Below are 26,844 nucleotides of genomic sequence, written 5' to 3' on the forward strand. Positions count from 1 at the left end.
GTCTATATAACTTTAAAGTCCATATTCCTTACAAAACTTTGCTATGCACTCACCAGGAAGTAAAACACATAAGCCTCAAGTAGTCAAGGACTCTCTCAGGAAATAAAATGCTAAATTGACAACCCCCAGCCTTCTGAATGGGCTAGAAGGAATGATCTGCCATATATGTATGTCAGAATAGGCAAGAAACCTATGTCTTGTTGAGATCACACATATAAAATATAGGAGATAGAAGGAGGAAAGAAACTTTCTATGAAAAACATTAACAAAAGAACTTGATCTGGACTAAGTTTTCCAGAAAAGCTTCCCTGAACATACCATTTGACTAAATGGTGAGTAGTCATGAATTCAGAAAAACAGGGAGGGTTGGTTGGGATGAACTGCAGGTGAGGACAGCATGTGCAAAGGCCCTGAGGTAAGAAGGAGCACAGATTACTCTGGGAACTGAAATAAGTCAAGCATGGTTAGAGTACAGGGAGCAAGGGGAGAGTAGTGGAGGATGCCATTAAAATAGTTGGCATGACTTGGCCATGGAGGACTGTTGTAAGTCATGTTAAAGATTTTTGTTATTATGCCAAGAGCCAAGACATTGAGGGTTTTTAGTTGGGTGGAAACAGAAAGAAAGGGTCAGGTTCACTCTATGATAAGGTTAGCAATGAATATGCTTCTACATATTCCAGAAGCAAGATTATGGTAACTGTTAGGATGAAGAAAAAAAAAACAGTATCAATGAAATTGAGGAAATGATGACAGAAAGACTTAGATGATAGGTTAGAAAATAAGAAAATAGATAATAATATTACTAACATTTATTAAATGTTTACTATGTAATGAGGTGTGATACTAAATACTTTTCATGAATTATTTCTCATGTTCTACAATAACTAGGTGATAATGTATCAGTCAGTATACTGTTGGCTTTAAGTCAGAAGAAAAAGACTATTCAATATGGTTAAGTGTTAGACTGCATAATAAAAGTCTGCCAGTATGGTAGTTTTGTTGTTGATCTATCACCTCTAATGTCATCGGGGACCCAGGTTTATCCTGGGTCCACCCACCATCTTCAGTGCATACCGTGAGCATTTGGGTAGTGTCCATCATAGTTGCAAGCTGGCGAGAGCAGCTCCAGTCAGCACTACCCACACGGCCACATCCAGAAGGAAAAGCATTCGATTCCTGTCTCCTCTCTGTTACCTTCCTTTCTCTCTAGTAAACATTTGTTTCAGCTTGATGGTTTTTCCCTCATTGTTTCTTTCTGAAAATAAAAGCAAATATTAAGATGTATATATCCCCTCTTTTCTTAGAAAGGACAGCATATGAGACATATCATTCTGCCCATAGATTTTTCTCACTTAACAATATTCCCTGATGATCACTCCCTGGTGATATATAAAGGTCTTCTTCACTCCTTTTAATAGCTCTTTCCTATTCCATTTATGGCTCTACCATAATTTATTCAACCAGTCGTTTATAAATAGACACTTGGATAAATCCCAGCCTTTTGCTATTACAAATAGTGTTATAATAAATATATGTGTTCATATATGTCATTTCATAATTCTTTCTAGTATATCTTTGAAATAGATTCCCAGAAGAGGAGTTGCTCTTTTAAAGGGTAAATACATATGTAATTTCAACAGTGAACATAATTTCCCCTCTGCAGTGATACGCTATAGCTCTTTGCCTTCCCACCAGCAACATATCAGAATGTTTGTTTCCTGATAGCCTAGCTAGTGAGGATTATTGTCAGACTTTGGATTTTTGCCAATATGATAGAGGAAAAAGTACAATCATATTATATTCTCTTTTGCATTTGTCTTGATAGATGCATGACTAAATGTCTTTTTAAGTGTTTAGGGCTGTTTGCATTATTTTCCTGTCATCTGTCTGGTTACATCATTTGCTTATTTTTCTATTTTGTTGTATGTCTTTTTTTCCTAAATTTTGAGACGATCTTTATATATTACATATCTATTTGCATAATATCTAAGATTATAGTGTTTTGTGATTTAAGATGAACATATTTTTCCTATTTTGCATTTGGCATTATATTTTACTGCTCATGCTTTTTGTTAGTCAAAAGCTTTTATTTCTGTATACTCAAACTTATCAATTTTTCCTCATAACTAGTGAAAACATTTGTATGATTTTATTTTTATATTCAGTTCTCTGCTGTATGTGGAATATATTTAGTGTGTATTGTGAGAAATCTGTTCTATTTTACCTTTTTCCATATTTCTACTCACTTTATTGACTTGATAAAAAGTCGATTATTTTCCTTCAAGTAACTGATTTGAGAAATTGTTTTTATCATATTCTGAATTTTTTAATGTACTTGGATCTATTTCTGGGTTTTCTATCCTCTTTCATTGGTTTATCTCTCTCTTCATATACCTATACATACTATATTAATTAGAGAAGCTTACATAATATCTTAATATCTGTTAACTATTCCTGCCCCCTTCCCAACATTGATGTTTTTTAAGTTTCCTAAAAAATGTGCTTGCTCATTCTTACAAATAAACTTTGTAGCTGACTTAATTTGGTACCAGAAAAATACTGAATGAAGTTTTCATTGGAATTATATCATTCATAAATTAATTCTGAGAATTGACATCATTTTGATATTGAGTACTTCTAAGAGCATGGTATATCTTTCTATTTGCTCAAGTATTCCTCTTCTTTAAAAGACTTTATTTTTATAGAGCAGTTTTAGTTTCACAACAAAACTGAGAAGACATTATAGAGATTTCCCATATGTTTCCTTCCCAACTCATGCATAACTTTCCTCTTATCAAAGTCTTCTACCAGAGTGGTATATTTGTTCCAACTAATGAACCTATATTGACATGCCATAATTACTCAAATTCTGTAGTTCACAGTACAGTTTACTCTTGGTTTTGAATAGTCTACAGGTTTGGAAGAATGTATAATGGCATGTATCCACGATACAGTATCATAGAGAACAGTTTGGAGGCCCTAAATATCCTCCGTGCTCTGTTGATTCATCCATCCAGACTTAATCTCTGGCAACCACTGATCTTTTTAGTGTCTCCATACTTTTGCATATTTCAGAATGTCATATAGTTAGAATTATACAGCAGGTAATTTTTTTAGATTGCCTTCTTTTACTTAGCAATATCAACTTAAGATTCCTCTATATCTTTTCATGGCTTGATAGCTCATTTCTTTCTATCACTGAACAATTTTCATTATGTATATGTACCACAGTTTATCCATTTACTTACTGAAGGACAGACATCTTATTGCTTCCAAGTTTTAACAATTGTAAAAGAAGTTGTTATAAACACCATGTTCAGGTTTGTGTGTAGAAATATGTCTTCCACTCTCTGAGTAGAAACCAAGCAGTATGATTGTTGGATTATATGATGAGAGTATATGTAGTATTCTAAGAAACTGTGAGATTGTCTTCCAACATAGCTGTATCATTCTGCATTCCTACGGACAATGAAGCAGAGTTCTTGTTGCTTCATATCCTGGCCAGTATTTGCCTTTGTCAGTGTTCTAGATTTTGGCCATTCTTATAGGTTTGTAGTGGTATTTCATTGTTGTTTTAATATGCATTTCTTTGATGGCATCTGATGTGGAGCATCTTTTCATATGCTTATTTGCCATCTGTATATTTTTTTTGGTGAGGCATCTTGTAAGATATTTGACCTGTTTTTTTAATCAAGTTGTTTGTTTTCTTATTGTTGAATTTTAAGAAATTTGTATATTGTAGATATCAGTCTTTTATCGGAAGTGTCTTTTGCAAATATTTTCTCCCAGTCTGTGACTTCTCATTCTCTTGAAATTTTCCTTCTCAGAGCAGAAATTTTGTATTTAATTAAGTCCAGATTATCAATCTTTTTTTTCATGGATTGTGCTTTTGAAGTTTTATTTAAAAAGCCATCACCATACCCAAGGCTATCTATGTTTTTTCCAATACTGTCTTCTAAACATTTTATAGTTTTACATTTTACATTTATGGATTTGGTCAATTTTGAGTTAATTTTTGTGAAGGCTATAAGGTCTGTGTCTAGATCCTTTTTTTTCTTTCCACTTAGCTGTTCAATTGTTCCAGCACCACTTGCTGAAGAGAATATCTTTGCTCCTTTGTAGTGCTTTTGTTTTTTTGTCAGAGATCAGTTGACTATGTGGGTTTATTTGGGGGCTATTCTAGTCTATCAGTCTATATGCCTGTTCTTTCAGTAATACCACATTGTCTGGTTATTGTCTCTTTATAGTAAGACTTGGAGTTCAGCAGTGTTAGTCCTCTAGCTTTGTTCTCTTTAAATATTTTATTGACTGTCTTGGTGCTTTTGTCTTCCCATATAAACTTTAGAATCAGTTTGTCAATATTCGTGAAATAACTCACTAGGATTTATGTTGGGATTATATTGAATTTATAGATCAAATTGGGAAGAAATGATATATTGGCAATTTTGAGTTTTACTCTCCATAAATATCTCTCTAATTCATCTTTCATTTCTTTCATAAGTTTTGTAGTTTTATTGATATAGATCTTGTGCATATTTTGTTTGACTTATAGTCAAGTAGTTTACTTTGGGATTGCTAATATAAATGATATGTTTTAAATTTGGGTCAAATCAAGGAACATATATGAATAACACATGGACAAAGCCAAAGTGGGGAAGGATTGAGGGAGGGAGGTGGAGGTGGGTGGGGCAGGGGAAAGTTGGCTCAGGTAAATGGAGACAAATGTATTTGAGAAAGAAAGAAAGAAAGAAGGAAAGAAAGAAAGAAGGAAGGAAAGAAAGAAAGAAAGAAAGAAAGAAAGAAAGAAAGAAAGAAAGAAAGAAAGAAAGAAAGAGAAAAAAGGAGGGAGGGAGGAAGGAAGGGAAAAATAGAAAGGAAGGAAGGAAGGAAGGAAGGAAGAAAGGAAGAAAGAAAAGAAGGAAGGAAGGGAAAGAAAGAAAGAAAGAAAGAGAAAGAAAGAATTTCAAAATCTGCTTTTATTGCTGGTATGTAGGACAGTGATTGACGTTTTTTAAAAAGCTTGCCTCCTTGCTATAATTTTGTTATAATCACTTAGTAGCTCCAGAGGGTTTTATTATTGTTGATTCTTTCAGATTTTCTATGTATATGATATGTAATCTACAAAGCCAGTTTTATTTCTTCCTTCCCAATTTATATATATTTCCTTTTTTTGTCTGACTGTATTAGCTAGGACTTCCCATATGATATTAGAAAGGAGTGGTAAGAGGGGACATCTTTGCCTTATATTTGATCTTAATGGGAAAGATTTGAGTTTGTTACATTAAGCATGATGTTAATTATATATATTTTGTAGATTTTTTTAATCAAGTTGAGAAAGTTTTCTTCTATTGTTTTTTTAAAAAGACAAGAAAAACATTTCTAGGAACCTTTCAGCATATTTCTTGTTCTATCTTATTGGCCAGCATTGCATCATGTGTTCGTTCCTAAAGCAATCACTGTCATTAAATGGAAATATCAAGACTGACTCAGAATAACAAGATTTACATTGGGGTTGAAATAAGGCTCAGCTTACACTAAACACATGACAAGTTTACACATTAGCATGATGTTTTATCTATGAAGAATCAGTGAGGGAGGGGATAGAGGATGACTGTTGAATTGTCTGCCCAAAGTATCTGCCACAGTCCACCTTTTTGACTACCTGAGGTCCATAAATTTTCATTACCCCATGTATACATTAAGAAATGGTATGCATGAAATACACTGACTTCCTCTCCTATGAAGAAAACTTGTCTTAAGCAGTTTTTTTTTCCTGCTGCAGTAACTGGTGGAAAGGTATCTCCCTGCATCAGATCTGAATATGACTATTCAAGTTTAGGTATTCTAAGTGTAGAAGAAAACTTGTTCAGTCCTATCTCACCAAACTACTATGCCAAAGAAGTAAATATATGAGGTACATTTAAATAAATGAAGTACAATTAAAACTACTATTCAAGAAAAAGAAAAATGAGAAACAACACACCCAATGAAAAATGGCATGTATCATATCTTTTTATATAGGAAAAGCAGGGACTCTCTGGCATCAGGAGAGAGATGTATTTTCTGCCTCTCTCTGTTTACACTATTTCAAGATGGGTATTCCATTATTCCAGTGCTGCAAAGCTTCAAATTATAGAAGTCTTGGTTTATTTAAATTTCAGGTTATTGGCAGAAATAGCTTCTCTTAGGAAGTTTGACTCTTTAAACTCTATACTGAATTCTACAAGACTATAGCTAACACATAGATAGGATGAATTTGCCTTATAATACTAAAATTATCTTTACTGTAAAGTAATAAGTCAATAACCAAACCAAACTAAACATTTTGACATTGAATGACAAATCTTATCAGTTCCCGATGTAGGAACAATGGAGTTCTCCATACCCTCCATCTCCTCTCTTTCTTCAATTAAATTCTCATTTTAGGATCTGTTACTTATAATGGTTACTTATAACCATTCCTGATTATCCTTGGACCAAGTAGTTGATGAATAATGCTTTTAACACCTTTACAAAAGTGTGAGTAGTGGCCATTGGGTAGGCAATAACTGTACCTGCTTTGGTTTCTGGTTTACCTGACTGGACTCATGGAGGTGAGAGGCTGAATATACAGCTACACAATGGCCAGACCATAAATAAAGTAGAAATATGACCCATAATCTGCCCAACTAGCCCAGGGAGCTAACCTACTATTTATACTTATCCTACCAGAATGTCAGATTACTATGTCTGGCAACCTGTCCAGGAAACCAAACAAGGATCCCTATAACAATCAGCTTAAAACAGCCAGGGCTTGATTAGTAACTGACATATTTCCTAACTTTTGCTCCCATTTCCAATATAGGACCAACTGGAGAAAGCCAAATATATACTTTTAATCAATCATATAGGAAACCACTTCTAGTTTCCACTTAACAACTACCCTATGTCAACAGCCTCTAATCAGGACATAACTTGAAGCCTCTCTTTTTCTCCACTACAAAGCATTTCCATCCCTCTGCCCACCTTTGAGTTTCTGCCAAATACCAGTGTGTGTTGACTGATGTTCTTGGTCTGAATAAATAGCCTTTTCTTGTTCACATTTGGGTAGGGATTTTTTTTAGTTTGTTTATTTCCACAGAGATGTCTTTCAACTAGAGAGGAAATGCTGAAATGAGAGAAAATGAACCTTGGAGGGGATGCATTTGATGTCTTTGAAGTATTAAAGTATACATATTAAGCAGGCACTGAGTTACATTGATCGAAAGGGTCTAAGACATGAAGGGTGAATAACAGTGCTGGGGAAAATGAGGTTTTGGAACTGATGCTAGAGGAACTTGTACAACTAATGGCTGGGAAAAGCAGTATCAGCCTACAAAAGAGTACAAAGAGATATCAGGAGGATAGGAGAAAATCTATGGCAAGAGGACCATGGATGTCAAGGGATGAGGGGTTTTAGAAGAAGGAAGTAATTCATAGCATTTAATGCTGATGAAAGTGAATGGATTTAACAATAGGAAGGTCACATTGCTAAATATGCTAGCAGAAATGCTTACTGTGATGGCATGGATTCTAGACTGTGGAGGTTATCTAGAAAAAGACAGGAGGAAATGAAAACCAAGAGATTAATGAGCTTTCAACAAGTTTGACTAAGTAAAGATGGATGGTGAAAATGTGTTGGGAGTCAGAGCAAGATGTGAGGATTGGAAATGGATATTTGAAGATAACTAAGGTTGCACATGTTTAAATGTTGATGGGAAGGATACATTTGAAAGGGGTTAGTTGATTTTATAGAAGAGGAAAATGAGTAACCTTATGTCAGTTTCCTAAGACTGAAGGAGAGAGATCTAAAGATTAGATAATAGAAAGAATAACACCTTTAATTCCACAGGTGAGACGATAAGGACTGTTATCTAGTTCAGTGGGTGTGTCATTTTTAAGAGGGTTCCTTTGGAAATTTTTGATTTTCTGAGTAACATGAAATGAGATTAGAAATGTTTCAAATAGTCTCTGTGGAAATTATAGATAGTTTACTAGAGAAGTAATGGAAAGAATGCCAGGTAGGGTTGAAGGCCCATTTGAAGATTACAGTAAATTGACCCAAGAATGTGAGGTTGTACATTATAACTGACTTGGGGAAGTAAAGTCACTAGAGAGATGCCACGCTAGACTGAGAGGGAAAAGAGCATGTTCATGGTGGATGAGGTGAAATTAATTTGGAGAGTGGATATAACCCAGGACTAAAATTTGATGGAATGTAGATGGTGAGATAGCTAGCTCCAGTTCTCCGAGGTTTCAGAAGGAGCTAAAAGCTTTGCAAGGTTCACTTGAGTCACACCAGGATATCAAGGCACATTAGCATAGTCCTCTTGAAATCATTTTGTCTCCTAAGAATAGTTTTAGTGCATTATTGGATTGAGTCCAATTTGTTTGGAGGAAATACAAAGATAATATTTTCTAAGATTAAAATGCTTCTATGATTCTCTATAGCATTTTTGAAATATATGTTATTTTTGTCTTAGAAGCACACAAAATGGAGTGAGCAAAAAGATGCTATCATCCTGACAAAACAATAATTATTAGCATTAACTGAGTACTTAACAATGAACCAGTCTGCCAAATGTTTGCCTATAACAACCATATAACTTAGATACTACTATTATCTCCATCTTACTATCAACAAAACTAAGGTTGATAAAGGGTAGGTGATTTGCTGGAGGTCCCCCTGCTGGATAGTAATAGAACCAGGATGAGAACCTTAGACTTTCTCAGGCAAAAATCATCTTCAGGAACGTCTCAATTCTTTTTGCCACTGTCTCCCTTTAAGCTTTACTTTCTCAGACCTTGCCCAACACTCTTTCCTCTGACAGATGACACATCTATCTCCTTTCCAACCAAGGCAATAAAACAATCTTTGCTAATGGGTTAATCATGTACTCCCAGACACCTTATTCATAATTTATTAGGAAATTTGTAGAGACAGTGGCCTAAATAAAAGAGATAGCTCTAATGGTGCTTTTACTCTCCTATTTTCAAGCCACTGTGCTATAAAACTGCAAAAGAGGTGACAGAACTGTTTTCATGCACATCAGCTCTAAAAATCAAGATGTATAAATCTCTGGACCAAATCACATTGTTAGCTTTCTCAGTAGAAGTGAGCAAGTCTGTGGGGATGGAAGAGCAGAGAATTGACACAGATTATAGGTTCATCAAAGCTCATGCTAAGTAGGAAGCAACTTCTTTTATGTGACTCTTGAGCTTCCCAATCAGCCAAGAATAGAGGTATTCTTGTGTGTGAGTGCATGTGTGTGCACTCAAATGTGTGTATGTATTAAAGCTGCTTTAGATTTGTGTGTGTGTATATTTTTTAATTTTAGCTCTATGGAAATATGATTGACAAAATTGTATTATATTTAAAGTGTACATTGTGATGATTTGATATATGTATACATTGTGAATGGATTCCCCCCATCTAGTTAATTAACACATCCATCAACTACATTTTTTGTGACACAGGTTTCTTAAAATAAATTAACATAATGCACTTTCTTAACTGTAATACATAGGCAAAGATGGAAAAAAGGGAGAAGAAGGCATAGCACTGGGCCTATCTCTATAATACAACATTTACCTTAAAAGTTTAGACAAAGGCAGCACAAAACATCAAGAGTTTGGATTTCCACATTTAAAAAATAGCTCAATTGACTTTTAATCACCTCTGTCCACTTTTTGAAGCAGAAGTTCAAGGCAAGGCAGTTGAATGGAGATGGGGGCGATATGTTGACAGGGGCTGGGATGCTATTGAACAAACTGATGGTGGGAATAAAGGAGATGGAAACCAGATGATTGAGTTCAGAGAGGTAAGTAAATCAGCCAGCTTGGGTACAGACTGGAGCAAAATAAGAACATGGAGCATATGTCTTAGAACCCAGACACGTGTCCTAACCCCTAGTATGACTGTATCTGGAGAAAGAGTCTTTCTTTCTTTATTTTTTTATGTACTTCAGAATTTTATTTTATTTTTTATTTAATTTTTTATTGTTCTTCAAGCACAGTTGTCTCCATTCCCCCCTGCCACTCCTCCACCACCCTACCCATCCCCACTTCTCCCCTCGATCCTACCCCCGTTAAGCTTTGTCCATGAGTCCTTTATATATGTTCCTTGATGACCCTTCCCCTTTTTTTCCCTCTTATCACATTCCCCCTCATCCCCCTTCCCCCAGTTACTGTCAATTTGTTCTTTATTTCCAAGTCTCTGTTATATTTTGCTTGCTTGTTTTGTTGATTAGGTTCCACTTATAGGTGAAATTATATGGTATTTGTCTTTCACCACCTGGTTTATTTCACTTAGAGTAATGCTCTCCAGATTCATTCATGCTGTCGAGAAGGGTAGTAGCTCTTTCTTTCTTTCTGCTGAGTAGTATTCCATTGTGTAAATGTACCACAGTTTTTTGATCTATTCATTTACTGATGGGCACTTAGGTTGCTTCTGACATTTGACTATTGTAAATTGTGCTGCTATGAACATTGGGGTGCATAGGTTCTTTTGAATTGGTGTTTCAGGATTCTCAAGGTATAATCCCAGCAATTCCATTGCTGGGTCAAAAGGCAGTTCCATTTTTAGTTTTCTGAGAAAATTCCAAACTGTTTTCCACAATGGCCGCAGCAGTCTGCATTCCCACCAACAGTGTACTAGGGTTCCCTTTTCTCTACAGCCTCACCAGCACTTGTTGTTTGGTGATTTGTTTATGATGGCCATTCTGACTGGTATAATGTGGTATCTCGTTGTTTTAATTCGCATCTCCCTGATGGCTAGTGATACTGAGCATCCTCTCACATGTCTCCAGACCCTCGGTTTGTCCTCCTTGGAGAAGTGTCTGTTCAGGTCCTTTGCCCATGTTTTAATTGAGTTGTTTGTCTTCCTGGAGTTGAATCATGTTGAGTTCTTTATATATTTGGAGATCAAACCTTGTCCAAGTTATCATTGGCACATATATTTTCCCATACAGTTGGTTCCCTTTTTATTTTTCTGATGTTTTCTTTAGCCTTGCAGAAGCTTATTTTTATGAAGTCACATTTGTTTATTCTTTTCTTTATGGCCCTTCCTCTAAAGAGAGAGTCTTTAGGAGATAATTAAGGTTAAATGAAATGGGTAGATTAGAGCCCTAATCTCGTAGAACTGTGGCCTTATAAAAAGAGGAAGAGAGATGCCCCATCGCCTCCCAAAGAAACTCCCATTTCCTGTCACCACAGGAGGACATAGTACATGGGGTTTTTTAAAAAGCCAGGAAGAGAGCCTTAACTACAAACTGAAACCTGCTGACACCTTGATCTTGGACTTTTCAGTCTCTGGTGAGAAAACGAATTTCTGTTGTTTAAGCTACCCAGTCTTTGGCATTTTTTTATGACAGCCAGAACAGTCCACAACACTGTGGGTAGGAGGTGGTGGCAGTTGCGAAGAGTGTTGTTTAAATTTAAGGCATCCCTGTTAGAATAAAACTCCCACAGTCAAGGGTTTCCCCTTTAACTGTATTTATAGTAAGAGCACAATGTTTACAGTAAAGCAAGTACCTAATAAATACCAGTAAATTTTGCTATTCCTTTCAATATTACTAAGTATGTCCTGCCCATTTTGCTTCAGGCATCCAGTTGGCTCCCCAATTTAATTTCTCCTCTGCCTCCAGCAAACTTCTCATTACCTGAAACCAGAGGTCCATATGTAGCAATACTGCAAGTTCTAGATCATACAGGACAAGGTTGGAGAAAAGTTATTTAATAACCTGGAGAGTTGAGAGGTTATGCAAATTAGGTATAGCTCTTTCATGCTCTTTAGCATTTCTGTTAAACTAAAGCAATACCCAGTTGTACACATTTGTAGGTGTAGAACTCAAACTTTTAAGTAAGGACACCTGCAGCTATCAAGAAATAGGTATTGTATGATAGTGTAGCCAAAAAAGCACTTTTCTCATTAAATCACTGTGTTGAAAAACTGTCTAGGAGAAACCTGGAAGTAATTAGATGCCATTAAGAAGGGTAGTGGGGCAATTCTTCATTCTCCAACCTGGGACAGCACAGTCACAGCAGACTTTACTTTAAGGAATCCTTCCCTGTGACTCAGAAGAGGGTGGTTCTGAGGGGCTCTTTCTCATTGAGGTTACCTGTGCCCCTGCAGACTTACCCTCTTTACCATTAGATACTCCAGTCTAGCAACCTGGACCTCAGAAAGGAATATTTGCAAGGTTGGCAAAGAGCAAATGTTTGTGCTTTATAGGGCTTCAGAGCCAGCATGGAGAATAAAATGGCAGTGCCCATCGAGAGGAAAGATTAGTTCTGGTTCTGTACCCACTGTGAGGGAATGAGCAGAGAGCGGGGAATAGGGAAGTGTATTGAGATCTTCAATTTTTTACAACCTTTCATTTTCTAATTATACATCAACACTCCAAAACCCTTTCTTATTCCAGATGTTGTATTGCCTGTATCAGACAAGGCCGATTGTTAATTCTGGCAGGTATCAGTCAATTTAGGAGAGAAGAGGGAAGTCCAGGCTCAACTTCTGCCCATCCCATTTTATCCCTGCCTTCATCTCCCCCAGCCCCATGAAAACCAAAAGGGGGCCTGAGGTCAGGAACCAGGACCCAGAGCTGTTTTCTCCCCTAGGACCAAGATCCTCCCAACCTCGATCGCCTTCTCCTATCCACACCACTGCCACCTGGGTGGGGTTAAGACTGCTGAGGTCCTAAACCCTGAAATCGTTGTATAACCAGATGTAAGTAAAAAATGTAAACAAGCCTAAAGTGAATGGACATATAATTTATCTTCCAAACCTTGATGCTTTTGAGAGTAAAAGGAGCAGCTAGTGACAAATGCCGGGACAATAGGATAAACAGGAATGTGCTGAGCAAATGGGAGATGTGTGATTACCCTAATCTAATACCATAAAAAAAGTATAAGGAGGTTCTTTTCCAGGATACCTAATTTGATTTGGAAATATTGGATTTAAAAAAAAAGTTCTCTCTAAGATAAATATATTTTATTTTTTGAAGGGGCTAATACTTAGTTGGCTTACTGTTAAATTCAGTGGTTCTCAAGTATAGTCCCTTGACCAGTAGTATCAGAATCATCTGGGAATGTGTAAGAAATACAAGTTCTCAGGCCTGCCTGCCCCACATCTGCCAGGAGAAGAGCCCAGAAGCCTATGTTTTACATGCCTTCCAGGCAATTCAGAGATTCATGAAAGTCTGAGGACCTAATCAGCTTAGTCTTGAAGGCAGCTTTTTAGGAGGATTCACCAGAATCTGTTTACAGTGGCTTCCTGGCCAGTGGAAAAGGAAAATGCTTGGATGAACCAAACCAGCATGTACAAAAAACTCATAACCCTCTGCAGTCTCTTCCACCTAAGCCTAGCTATCTATCAGTCTTTCCCTGTTTGCTAGTTGCCTGATTCTTAAGGTGGCAGCATCTGCACAAGCCACATGCAAGGTTCTCTAAAATACTTTAGTTCCTTGGGAGTAGACCTCATTTTAAAGCATGCAAATACATTGTTTGACTTTTAGACCATTAGGCTTCCAATGCACTTTCAGAAATTCATTATGTGTGATAGCAGAGGAATGTCTGGACTTGCTGGCTATGTGACATCGGACAAGCAATTTTTCCATCTTCCATATGTCAGAGTAACTCAGGAGGAGCTGTGTTATCACACAACCCCCAAAATCTCAGTGGCTTAAGACAGCAAGGCTTATTTTTTGCTCATGCTTTGTGTGTATCGTAGTTTGGTGGGGTGGAGTAACTCAAAGACCAATGTTGCCATTCACAAACATTACTGATCTCCATACAAAGAACAAGAGCTCTCAAGTGTCTCACATCAACACCTAAGTGCCCTAACCTGGAGGTGACACATTTCACTTCTCACAACTCATTGGCAAGAGCTAGTTACATGGCACAACACATGGACAGGTGGAGAGCAGAGATCAAATTCTAGATATGTTTGAAAGGTAGATGCGAGCAGGATTTCCTGACAGACTGTGTCTTAGTGTGAGAGAAAGAGAAAAGTCAGGTTATAACTTCAAAGCATATGGCCCAAGAAATAGGAAAAACGGAGTGACCACCAACTGAGACGAAGGCTGGGGGAGCGGGCAGGCTTATGGCAGGAATACTAGGAATTCATTTCAATATGAGGTGTGAGATAAAGCGTTTTGCAAAAGGCAGCCAAAACTGAAGTTTGATCATCTTTAAACATCAAAAGAGAAAGAAAGCCCACACTTTAGCTCAAGCTAGCTTCCCAAATTTCAACAATCCAGTAAAATATAAAAGAGGCCTGAGACAATTCTTTAGAAAAAAAGCTATGGTTTTACTAGTTATTACGTGTTTCATGGAGATTCCTCTAAATGCAATAGAATGACTGAAGTTAAAATTAGAAAGCTAACAATCACTATAAAGTAGTCTCTCCTTACCTGCAGTTTCACTTTCTTGTATTTCAGTTATCTACAGCCAACCATGGACTTAAAACATTAAAGTCAAAATTCCAGAAGCAAACCATTCTTAAGTTTTAAATTGTGCACCATGCATTTAAATTCATTTAAATTGTGGAGCAGCATGACGAAATCTCACGAGGTCCTGTCCTGTCCCACCCAGGACATGTGTGAATCATCCCTTTATGCGGAGTCTCCACACCATGTACACTCCCCACCTGTCAGTCATTTAGTAGCTGCCATCTCGATTATCACATCAGTATGTGGTATAGTGCAGTGCTTGGTTCAAGTAACCCTTATTTTTCTTAATGTCTCATTCACCTCACTTCGTATCATTAAGTAGGCATTTTGTCATCTTACATCACCACAAAAAGAAAGGTGACTACTGAACGTTATTTTGAGCGATCACATTCACAAAACCTTATTACAGTATATTTTTATAATTGTCCTATTTTGTTATTAGTTACTGTTGTTAATACCTTGCTGTGCCTAATTTATAAATTAAACTTTATTATAGGTATGTATGTACATGATATATATAGGGTTTGGTGCCACCTTGGATAAGGGAGGACTACTGTAATCATCTTTATATCCATCATGAGTAGATATTTGATAAATGAGTAAATGAAATTACCTTCCCCCTCAATACACATCTCCTCAAGTCTAGTGGTATGAATGAGCAATGGGATGGGAAATGGAGAGGTATAGCAGGAGATAAGGGGCACCAATTGGAAGGCATAAGCTTGAAGGGACAAATCATTTGGCCCAAAGGGGACTTTTTATATTGTCCTATCACTGGTATCAAAAAGCAGTGCACAATCTGGCCTTAGGAGTCATTGTATTAGTAGTTGGAAATTCTTTTCTGCTCTTAAAAGATGACTTATCTCAAGATATTTACCAAGAAAACAATATTGAATCTTCTGATTTTCTTTCTTCTCTGGGAGAAATAAATCTCATTTTATCTTGGTTTTTCTCTGGCATGTGTGGAAATGGTATGAGCGTGGCACTTTGGAACAATTGTGTTCATTTCCCTGCGATATAGGTGGCATCCAAACCTCAGTGTTTGTGTCGAAGACACAACTGACAGGGCACCCAGCGTGCCTGTGGCCACCTGACACATTTCCTCCCATAAAACAGAGCTGACTGCCACAAAATAAATGTATCTGCATTTCATGCCATTTATGTTTTATGAAGTTGTTTAAATTATGCTGGTGGCCAATGAGCACAAAGTTAAACGCCTTACCCTATGACAGGAGACAGCATGCCCTCATGGAGGCAGCATTTCAGAAATTTATGTTGCAGACAAGACACGGAATGTAACTTGAATGCAGATGTTTCGGAAGCACTGAAAGCATCTCTATAGGTACACTAAATAAGTAAAATTGTTACTGGAAAAAGGAAAAGGACACAAGTTTTGAAAAAGGAGAAACCCATAAAGTGATTTTCTGAGCAATGTCAATTGACTGGAAAAAGTAAAATATACTCTACTGAAGATAGTGATTTTTCTTACTCTCCATGGTCTAAACTACATTTGCTTTGGTCACTAGACATAGATATCTCAGCAGACAGTGGTCCTGAAAACCACCCGAGACACTTTTCATTTCACATTTCACATTAGTCAAAGCTGCGCTATAGTTGACAGTGGCTGACACCCCCATTTCCCCCAGCACACAGGTAGAGCATGTTTTAAATTCTTTGTATTTACATATATTTCTTAATTGTGGTTTTGACCTTCAAATTTAATGCTGTGCCTTTCTCCTCTTCTTCTTAAAACATATCTAGATTTAAAAAGAATCACATTATGGTGATTCGCAAATGAGAAAATCACTACTCAGAGGGGTTATCAGGGACTTGCTTACTGTCCATCAGTGGAGGCAGCTAGGATCCTTCATTCTCAGGCAAGGAATTTTATTTTTAATAACTTTTATTTACAAAATACTCACTAGATCAGATATAGTGTCACATTATCTCATTTAATCCTCAGAAAAATTCAGTGGTGTAGAGACTATTATTTTGCACATTTTTACAGGAGAGGAAATTAAAGTATGGATAGGTTAAGTGACTTACCCAAGGCCACAGAGATGCTAACGTGAAGAGCCAGACATTAAATGCAGATGGTCAGGTTCTCAGATTCCATTTACTTAACTGCTGCACAGCCTGCCTTTTTAAAGGCATAAGTGCTTTCAGAGAAATGAGCTTCTTTAGAAGATGTTCTCATACTGTAGCTGAGTGTAGCATAATAATAAGAATATCCAGAAACCCTCTGACTCAGTAGGTCTGGGCTGGGGCCCAGAAATCTTCTGTCAAAGTCAGGTACCTGTGGACAAGCCACATTTTGAGAACACCTCTGTTGTCTAGATAAGCAGTATCTGAGGTGGGGTAGGATACTTTTGAATTGGTTGACTTTTCCCTTGTACTTTCGACATTCTCCCTAGTTGCTTGGCATCATGAGAACTTTCACCTGTGTGGATGTTGATGAATCTAGTTAAGAAATCCCTACTTCAGGACCCCCTGGGCAGGGGAAGTTGAGCTTCCCTGCTCTATGTTTTCTTTCATAAGGGACAGACACTTCAGTTCCTGAGGTTTTGGTTCATAGGGTGAGACTTACTTCACATTGCTCTTTCTTGACCAATATCTCATCCTGAGTTGTTCTACATCAGGAGTGCAAGCATATTTGTGTTCTCCTTTCTCTAATGGTCCAGGGAATCTCACCGTGGATAGTTTTCTTTCCACTTGGAAGTGACTAATTCTCACTAAATAATTGCACTGAAAGTGTGTGCTGGATACAGAGAAATGAGATCCCCTGGATTCTTTTAAAACCTGGGAATGAAGCTTGAGCTTGGGGGAGAGTGATGGATAGAAGGGAAAGTAAAATGTAACTCCTAGGCACTAGGCTGGATAATTTGGTTAAGTGGCCTTCAAGGAACTTGTTATCTATTCTTATATATGACAGTCCTGGGCTCAGAGAAGTTAGGTAACATGACCAAGGTTGTAGAGTTAAAAGTGACAAACTTGGAATTCAAATCTAGCCTATGTGATTCCAGATAGTGTGCTTCTTCCATGACACCCTGCTGACTACTGAGAGGAAGGCTGGCCAAGACCGGGCAGGTAGCAAGCCAGAGTAAGCTCCTAGGTGATCCTAACAATACAGAATGCAACATCTTTAACCTTTGAAGTAGCTGTCTTTTAGCAAGGGATGTGGTAATAGAGGTCTCTTCTGAGAGGTTTCCCAGACTTAAGGGCTTAGATAATATTTATCCACTGCAACTGATTAGAGAACTTTCATTAGAATTTGTGACTATTCAATGTTATATAAGTGTACATATAAAAACCCAACTTTTATTAATATGAATAATGCAGTCCGGCCTAAAGCCCTGGGTAGTGTTATGTGTGTAAGAAGACATAGAGGTGTTCGTAATATTGTAGATGTTCAAAAGGATTTTCCACTAGGTATTTCCAGGAATAGCTGCGGTGCAAGTAGTAAGCTCTTTTTCTTTTAAAGAATCCTAAATTTATCTGGTTTTTATTCTTAAAAGTACATTTTGAAATAGGATAACATGATACTATAAAATAACTCTACTCACAATTCCTTTACAGAAGTTGCCTTTAGCATCCTAGAGAAGCTGATGGTCTTTCATTCTTGTGAATCAACCACAAATGATTTTGAATCTTTTTATGTACATTTCTTAACATTTTCTGAAATTCATGTTTATTTTCTGCTAAAAAAAACAAAATGAAAAAAAAAAAGCCTTTCTTCTTTATATCTGGAAACTGTTACAGCAATCAAAAAAATTAATGCATGTGAAAATGCTTTGGTGAGTTTATCACGCTGTTCAGAGAGAAAGAATTTGCTTTCCTACCATAATATCTGATTACTTTTCAGGATTAGCCTGCTGGCTTCTTTCGTTAGTAGGCAGTTAATAGCATTTGTAAGTATCATTCTTTGTTATTTACACAGTGTTTATGCATATATACTTCACTTACTAGTGCTAGGCATTTCGTGAATAGTAACTCATTTAATTTACTGGGAATATTGTCCTTTTAGGCAACAAACTGCTTTATAAAATTCTCTGTTCATCCATAAGGAATTCTATCTTGTCTTTGAAAGTGACTAATTTTATGCTGTGCAACTTATAGAGCTCTATTTAAAGATTGTATTCAGTGAAATATCTGTTACCATTAGTAGTCCTTTACCAATGACTCTACTCTGAAGTTTTTATTTCTTTCTAATGGGAGATAGTTCTCACCCAGTGGCTTGCTGTAAATGTCTTATAACCAGATGGGTGATGTTTAATAACCAGGTCATGGAAGGAGATAAAGAACATAATTTGCACCATTTGCCAATTCCTATGGAATACTCTCACCATGGCTGAGTTACTGCTAACAACATGATGCCACAATGTGAAATGGGGAAGAAATGATAACAATAAGTTCCCCTGAGTAAAATCTTTTTATTTCTTATCTTAAAGATGCTGTAAATTCAAGTTTAGTGAGAATGGCCTACATACCAAGATAAGCTCAGAAAAAATAAATGTCTCATGAAGTGGAAGATATTAGTTGCCCGACAGTTTCCCATCGCCTGTGTAGATATAGTTGATAAGGTTTCAAATCTCATATAAACACAAACAATCAGAGGACTCCATAAGAATGAGTATATTTGCATAAGCCACTTTTGCTAGAAATTACATACATTCATAAGTGAATGACACCTTCTTGTATTCCAGCTAACTCAGCTAAAGTAAGCATGGTAAGCAGAGACCTTGTTAGTAGGGGAAGAAAACTAAGAAAAAGAGGTCCCTGCTAATATTAACCACCCACAGCCCATCAGGGCTGTGACAGAGTCACAGCCTTTGAGTTGAGAAATGATTGTACCTAGTAAGATGTCAAGAGGATTAGGCTGTGATTCAGCAGACCCAAATTCCAGGGTTGCTTTCTATGTCACTTAAATCTTATTTAGACTCCAGTTACTTCATCTTTATATTGGAAATAATAATTATTATCAAAAGCATAAATGCCAAGGTGCTTTAAAAACCAAAAACATCATACAAATATCATATATGAATAATAGGGTGTTAGAATGGTTGTATCTCATGCAGGGAGTGAGATTCCAAAGTCAGGATATGAAAAGCAGAAATCATGTGTAACCTCAATCCATGCTTCTAATTCTTTAGAAATTATAGCTTCCACAGAACATAATAATATTGGTGGGTCACACTGGGCATTGATTAGAGAAACTTCTCATTCTAAGCTGAATAATGCTTATTGGAAGAAATGTTTCACGTATTATAAGCCAGATCCATTTGGGGTTTCTTTGTCCCTTGAGATGTAGGAAAAACATATGCACTGACCCAAGTCCAAAGCTCTCTTCAGGAACCTGGAGAGTGTCCAGAGCACTAATGTGCATGCTCATCCTGGCCTCTGAAAAACACTAATGTATTGTCTGTCTCTATAGATTTGCCTATTCCGACTATTTCATATAAATGAAATCATACTATATAGGTCTTTTATGTCTGGTTTCTTTCACTTTACAACATAATACAACATGGATAAATATTTTCAAGATTTATCCATATTGTATCATGTATCACAACTTCATTCCTTTTTTATGGCTGAGTAATATTACATTGTCCAATTGAATATTCCATATACCGCATCAGTTGATAAACATTTGGATCACTTCCAGTTTTTATAATGAATAATACTGGTCTGTAAGTTTTTATGTGACTATACATTTTCAATTATCTTGGACATATACCTAAGAAAGAAATTGCTGGGTCATATAGTAACTCTGTTTAACAGTTTGAGGAACTGCCTCCAAAACAGTTGCACTCTTTAAATCCCCACCAACAAACATATTAGGATTCCAATTAAACCTCATGTTTGCCATCAGTTTTTATTGTGTGCTTTTTTCATTATAACCACCCTATTATGTGTGAAGTGGTATCTCCTGTGGCTTTGATCTGTATTTCCCCAATAACAAATGATGTTGAACATTATTTCGTGTATTTATTGGCTATTTTTATATCTTCTTTGGAGAATTATCTATTCAAATACTTTTCTTATATTTAAACTGATTGTCTTTTATTGAATTATGTGTTCTTTATATATTATGGATACAAGTTCCTTATCAAATATATGATTTGCAAATAATTTTTTTATATATTTAGTTATAATGTGTAAGAAGCTATATGTAAAAATTTGCAAGGTCACAAAGAATGACTTCTATGTTTTCTTTTAAAAGTTTCAGAGTGTTAGCACTTATGGTTAAGTCTTTGATCCATTTTGAGTCGATTTTTATATATGCTGTGGCATTGATGCTTTTATGGTTCCTCTACCTTTGGGCTCCTCCCACATAGTGCTTCTGTTCTCACACTGACACACAAGAATACCATGTTCTTCCTTGATTTCTAGACACACAGAGATACACGTACATATACCCAAACTCTTCTTTCATAAAACATCTATTAGATAGTAGAGTTCACAAAAATTTTAGCAGTCAAACAACCTAAAATCAGAGTTATGACAACCCTAACCTTCAAAGATCTTTTGGCCAAGGGATGTTTCCCTGTTAATTGCTCCCCTCCACCCACCCCGCCACACACATGTAATTCACTTCCTCAATGTATTTTTTTTGGCTCTTCTCCCCAGGCCCTCTCAAGAAATACAACACAATTTTCTCTTATTTTCTCATGCAGCACCGCTTAATTTCCTCATTGCCTTACTTGAGGTTGTCATGGCTTCTCACTTTCTTCCCCAAAGGATGTATTTTTCCCTAAAAAGATAATACCCTCCCTAAAGGAATTCTGGTATCGTTTTTCACACCATTATTTTAGGAAAGTTTTAATAGGGTAATGAAGAGTGGTCCTAGGATTGAGTAAAGAGCCCAGATACCTGAACAGTAAAAAAGAATCACCAAGTAAATTAAAGAAAGGCACAAAAAGCAGAGACAGAAAACACTTATGTTGATGACCATCAATAATTTCAACGTGTCGCTAATGTTTAAGGTAGCAGAAAGGGCCTTACAGGTCAGTTCAATATCATGGGAGTGAGAGTTGTGAAGAGATCAATTGGAAGAAGGGGGAAAGAAACCTAGTTTTAAATAAACAAAGCTACAGTGTTTTGATTATAAAGATCCACAGTTCTTTGGAGCTAGATATGTTTTCCAATTAAACATATTTTTCAGATTTTAGAAAAGTAATACTGTGGTTAATCCAGATATGTATCATAGAATACTCTGGTAAGGGTCTGAGGCAGCATCCTATAATCAAACACAGAATTAAATGTATATAACACTAAGGGGCATAAAATCTCAAGTAATTTTTTATCAGTTTAGGTCTGTTTTTGTTGCCAAATGAGTTAGGAAAAAAAACTTTCTCTTTTCATTTTTGTTTTTTTTTTTCTTTGTAGACATATATCTTAGAAGTAGACATATACCAGATCTGTGGGTGATAGGCCATTATTCAAATATTTCCTTTTGCTCAGACAGCTCAGCAAATCTACAGGTGATGAGGATGAAGGTGAGGATGCTTCCCAAATGCCCATTTTTCTTGCTGATGCATCATTTGCTGGTGATTTGCCTTGCAGATCAGCTTTGCTGCCTAGAAGCATTCACTTTAGCTTTTTTTTTTTACCACAGGTTTCTTTTTCAGCTCTTATAGTTTAATGCAGTGGATATAGTGAAAACATAAAATGATGGGCAAATGATGTTTAGGACAATAATGTGAGCTCAAAATCACTTTAGAGAGGAGAGTGGCAGGGAAAAAGAACAGACCAAAACAGTATTAGGGAATTGCTATCTCCTCCCACCAAAAAAAGCCCCATCAGCTGTACCAACTCTATTTGAAACAACTTGAATGATAATAAATGAGCACAGGGATCTAGAAGGAGAGACTGGCAGCCTTTATAGACTCACCTGAGACTTGAAAGCAAATAATCTTAATTTGCCTTTTACCTAAAAGGATTCTGATGCAGCTTTGACACAGAAGAAAATAGCCAAGATTTAGAGTCAGGATATTGGGCCTTACTTAATCTCCTCCTCAATATCGCCCTAACAAGCATCATTTATTTTCATTAGTGAAAATTACCATTTTGTAAGAGTCATGTGATAGGAACATTTTACATACATTAGCTCTAGTATTCAAACATTATGATACAGGTCCTAACATTGACACATAATCGATAAGGAAATTGAGGTTGGAGAGATTTACTAGCTTACTTAAGGTGTATAGTAAATAATCGGTTCTACTGAGATTATACATAGCTCTGTCTGTTGCTAAAGCTCATGTTCTTTCTATTGTTCAAGATACATCTTTCATATACTGGTTCTACCATTGTTCACGTAAATACTAATTTTACTGTACAATGTGGAGATCCAAAGTGGTTCCAAATCTAAGCTTTAACATATGTTAGCTATGTGACGCTGGAATAGTAATAGTCAGAGTGGTGATATTTACTATTAACTATATATCAAGTACTATTCCAAGAAATTTTAGACAGATACATAGATAGATAGATATAAAATATATGAGGTCTGTCCAGAAAAAGTCCAGCCATTGTTAATATAACAAGAATGGTTTGGGCAACATTGATACAAACTGGCAGCCAAAAAGAGGAGACTGGAATGCACATGGGTGAACAATGATGACTTCACTGTACTAGTCTGTGGGGGCATTAGACACCACTGAGTGAGCAAGTGTACAGTGTGGCCATTGCATTGAAAACAACTGAGTGAGTAGAGCAACGAATCTGCATCAAATTTTGTTTTAAGCTTGAGCATTCCTCTGCGGAAACTATTCAGATGCAGAAGGGTTTTGGGGATGATGCAATAAGTGTGGTACAGATAAAAGTGTGGTATGAATACTTCAAAGATGGTTAAGAATCTGCTGAAAGTGATCCATGTTCTGAAAGGCCTGCTATAAGCAGAACACCTGAGAGTGTTGACTATGTACCTGCTGCAGTCAACCATGATCAGCAACTGACAGTGTGACAACTAGAAACTGATCTGGGGATTCCAAAAACTATTGTTTCTGAGATTTTGATGCAGGAGCTTGGTATGAAATGTGTCATGGCAAAATTCGTTCCGCGGCTTCAGCTACCAGAGCAGAAGGAACATCATGCTGCAGTTGCTGATGACTTGATTCAAACCGCTACCAATTAAGCAGAATTCCCCAAGAAGGGTACAACTTTGAAGGGGACTTAAGGCATCACTGTCCTATGTACAATGTTTCTTGGGTCTTGTATCTTGTATTTTTCATAATGCATGGTGGATACTTTCTGGACAGATTATATAGGACACCAGATTAGTTCTGTGGAGTTTACATGACTTAATGTGAATCAGTATTTTTCATAGTGCATTGTAGATACTTTGACATACTCCAAAAGAAGTTTTATGTTAAAATAAATTTGAAAAACACTGAATATATTCCCCCTTTCAGAGATTCTCAATTGACATGTGCATTATAATGATGCTGAGAAGTATCTGAGGATAAAAAGAAATGGTTGGATCTTGTTTAATTAGAAGGTTTTCCAAATATTTTGACCATGGAAACTCTTTATTCAGAGTTTATCTGTTAATATCTGAAGCGTCCCATAGGATATATTTTATGAAAAGCTTATCCACATGACAGTCCTATGCATACTTGCCTAAAGTGACATGATCGCTCACATTATTTTGTACAATCATAGTGTAAGGTCACAAAGTAAACAGAGTTCCTTTGGTTCAAAAAATGGGTCTAACTTTAACTTCTCATTCTACCCAGTAGCTTTTCCCACTTGTATATTTGTAAAAAGAAAAGGCACTTTTTGAGTTATATCTTACCATCCAAATTCAACCTACTCAAATCCGGGTCCAGGTTTCTCTCTTTCACAAAGTCTTCCCCACCCTTAGTGCCCTCTTGCCCACAGGGCTCCTTCTGTTCTCTGCCCTGTCTCGTACTGACTGTCCCCAAGGAACTGGGGCTTTTGGAGTCGTCTCTAAGAAACAGGAATTACGCAGAATTAAAATGTCCCACATTTCATGAAGTTGAATAGGATTAGAGTAAAATTTGTGAGAAAACCACAGTTTTAAAAGAAAAGGCAGCACTTTCTCATTGAAGTTTCAAAAGAAAGTGCTTTATTTCTTTTTTCCTTTCTTTTTTCCTTTTTTTCTCCCCTTGTGATCCAATCCCAAATTCACAATTACAAACATTTTATTTACACAAAACAGATATTAAGTTTGAGTCTTCTAAACTTGGACATGGACATACATTTAAATTTCTTACATGTCTTTTAAAAAAATACAACTGACAAAAAAAAAAAATAAGATTCTCCTCCCTGTATGAATCTTGATAGCTTTTAGCTTTTAACACTTAACAGCTATATCAAAATCTATTTCTATTTAAAATCACTTTTCAAAAAAAAAGTGATATAATACAACTTTTTAATTGAAACTTAACACATTATTTATTACTTATTTATTACTGAGGCACCTTATTGAAGTAAAATTTAGTACAATGTTTACTCAATTTAAAATGTAATAAATATGCTCAGTGCTTCTCTTTCAAGTGAGACACCCTTTGGCCTTGTGCCTAAAGCACCAATGGATATGTTACATGTTCTAAAGGAAACCTCTCATAAGCCACTTCTACTGTGAATTTCAAAAAAAAAAGTAGGTAAAGGATTGCTGGAGGGTGTGACACTGTAGCCATCCTTGGGGACGCTGGAGTTAGGTAGAAGAGGGTGAGTTAAACTGGAGTAGTTAGATCAGCAACAATGAGGTGTAAGTACAGAGTGATTGTGTCAGCTACTAGTTTACTAACTCAAAAACAATCACAAGCTTAATGCGGTGCTTTTTATGTTATAGACAGAAAATTAAAATTAGGCAGAAATATAGAGGTTAAGGCTAATTTCAGCTGTTTCATATAATAGGGAAGGGTCAGAAAAAGTTTGATTTTAAAAATTCTCATGATTTTCTAAAATAGAATTAGACACCTAAGCAGAATCTTTGGAATATAAAAGATGATTTACTTGAAATGCTGTGGTTAATTACAATATCATTACTCAATCCAAATTGTGATTTATAAAAAGTAGTCAAGGAAAGGAATTATACCTGTGATGATGATTCAAAATTATTGCTATTAATTCACATTAGTTCAGAATATAGCTAGAAATTTATCTATGAGATCTTCAACCAGAATATTGCTACCCCACGCACAGGGCCTGGAATTTAGTAAGTGCTCTCAGTAAATGCTTGCTCTCCAGACTAGTCATGTGGGTAAACAGAACAGAATGAGGAAATACAAGGAAAAAACCTCAATGACAGTGATTGCGTGGTATTGTTTAGTAATGTACCTCTGTCATTTTCCAAAATGCCTCATAGTTTTTAAATTCTTGTTATTCTGTTTTCTTTCTGTTAAAACTCATTTATATATTTAAGCTTTCATTCGCTCAAACCTCTTAGAGCCTATTCTCTGTTCTAGGTGCTGGATATACACTGTGCCATCTGAGGACTTATGGTCTAGGAGAAGACACAGACAAAAAAAAAGAAAGAAAGAAAATATATACTAGTAATAGTTAGGGTAAATAATAATAATGAAAATAATGGTGGCAAATACTCAGGAAGGTTATACTACTTCAGAGTGGCAGCTCCGGATGAACAGAGATCTCACCTTTCTCTGAGAAATCACTCTATTAAACTGATTGGTATTCACTGATTTGCCAATAAAGTACTATGACATTTAAAACTGTATAATTTTGTTAACCAGTGTCACCCCAATAAAATCAAGAAAAAGGGGAAAAAACTGAGGTTAGAACCCTCTCTAACACAAAGGAGACACTACCAGGGAAAATGCATTTTGCAAAGAAAAAATGTGAAGGTAATAGGCTCTTAAAGGTCATAATTGTCCTTCATTAGATTAAAAAAACAGGAACAAAAGCCTCTTGCTTTAAAATATTTTTTTCTAGACCAGAGCATGGCCTATTATTGAGGCAGAAGTCTTTTCATTCACTTTATTTAAAGGCAGCAGAACTTTGGGAAGATTGTGGGTTTTTGGAGTTCACTCTGATAAACAAGGGTGTGAATTCATACCCTTCCAGACATTTTTCATGTGAACTTGGGAAACTTGCTTCACCCTTCAGAGCCTCGATTCTGTAAGCGTTTTAGTTGAAACCCACACAGAAAAACCCTCAAAATTTTAATGTATACCCTAACAAATTATCACCAAAAGAAATCTCTGTAGACACCACACAAATCAAGATAAGGACCATGGCCAGCCCACCAGAATTCTATGGTGTAAAAATGGCCCATAATCCTGGCATTAAACTCTTTTCTTCTCTATGCTGCTTTCTACTATGGAGCAGCAAGGAGTTCCTCCTTCATTCATTTCCAAGGAGGCTCAATGGATTTGTGCCCACAGAAAAT

At 36.4% G+C, this 26,844-nt stretch overlaps 1 protein-coding gene and 1 pseudogene across 4 annotated transcripts in view; both read left to right on the forward strand.

Moving 5' to 3' along the window:
• The window catches only part of TRPM3 (transient receptor potential cation channel subfamily M member 3), a 493,648-nt gene that overhangs the window by 117,762 nt on the left and 349,042 nt on the right, over nucleotides 1-26,844 (forward strand). The gene's annotated exons all lie outside the window — the stretch shown is intronic.
• The window catches only part of LOC129078457 (phosphorylated adapter RNA export protein-like), a 122,508-nt pseudogene that overhangs the window by 89,669 nt on the left and 5,995 nt on the right, over nucleotides 1-26,844 (forward strand).

This window comes from Pteronotus mesoamericanus, unplaced genomic scaffold (assembly GCF_021234165.1).
Source record: "Pteronotus mesoamericanus isolate MK-2021 breed Mesoamerican mustached bat unplaced genomic scaffold, CSHL_Meso_final contig_73, whole genome shotgun sequence".
Lineage (NCBI taxonomy): Eukaryota > Metazoa > Chordata > Mammalia > Chiroptera > Mormoopidae > Pteronotus > Pteronotus mesoamericanus.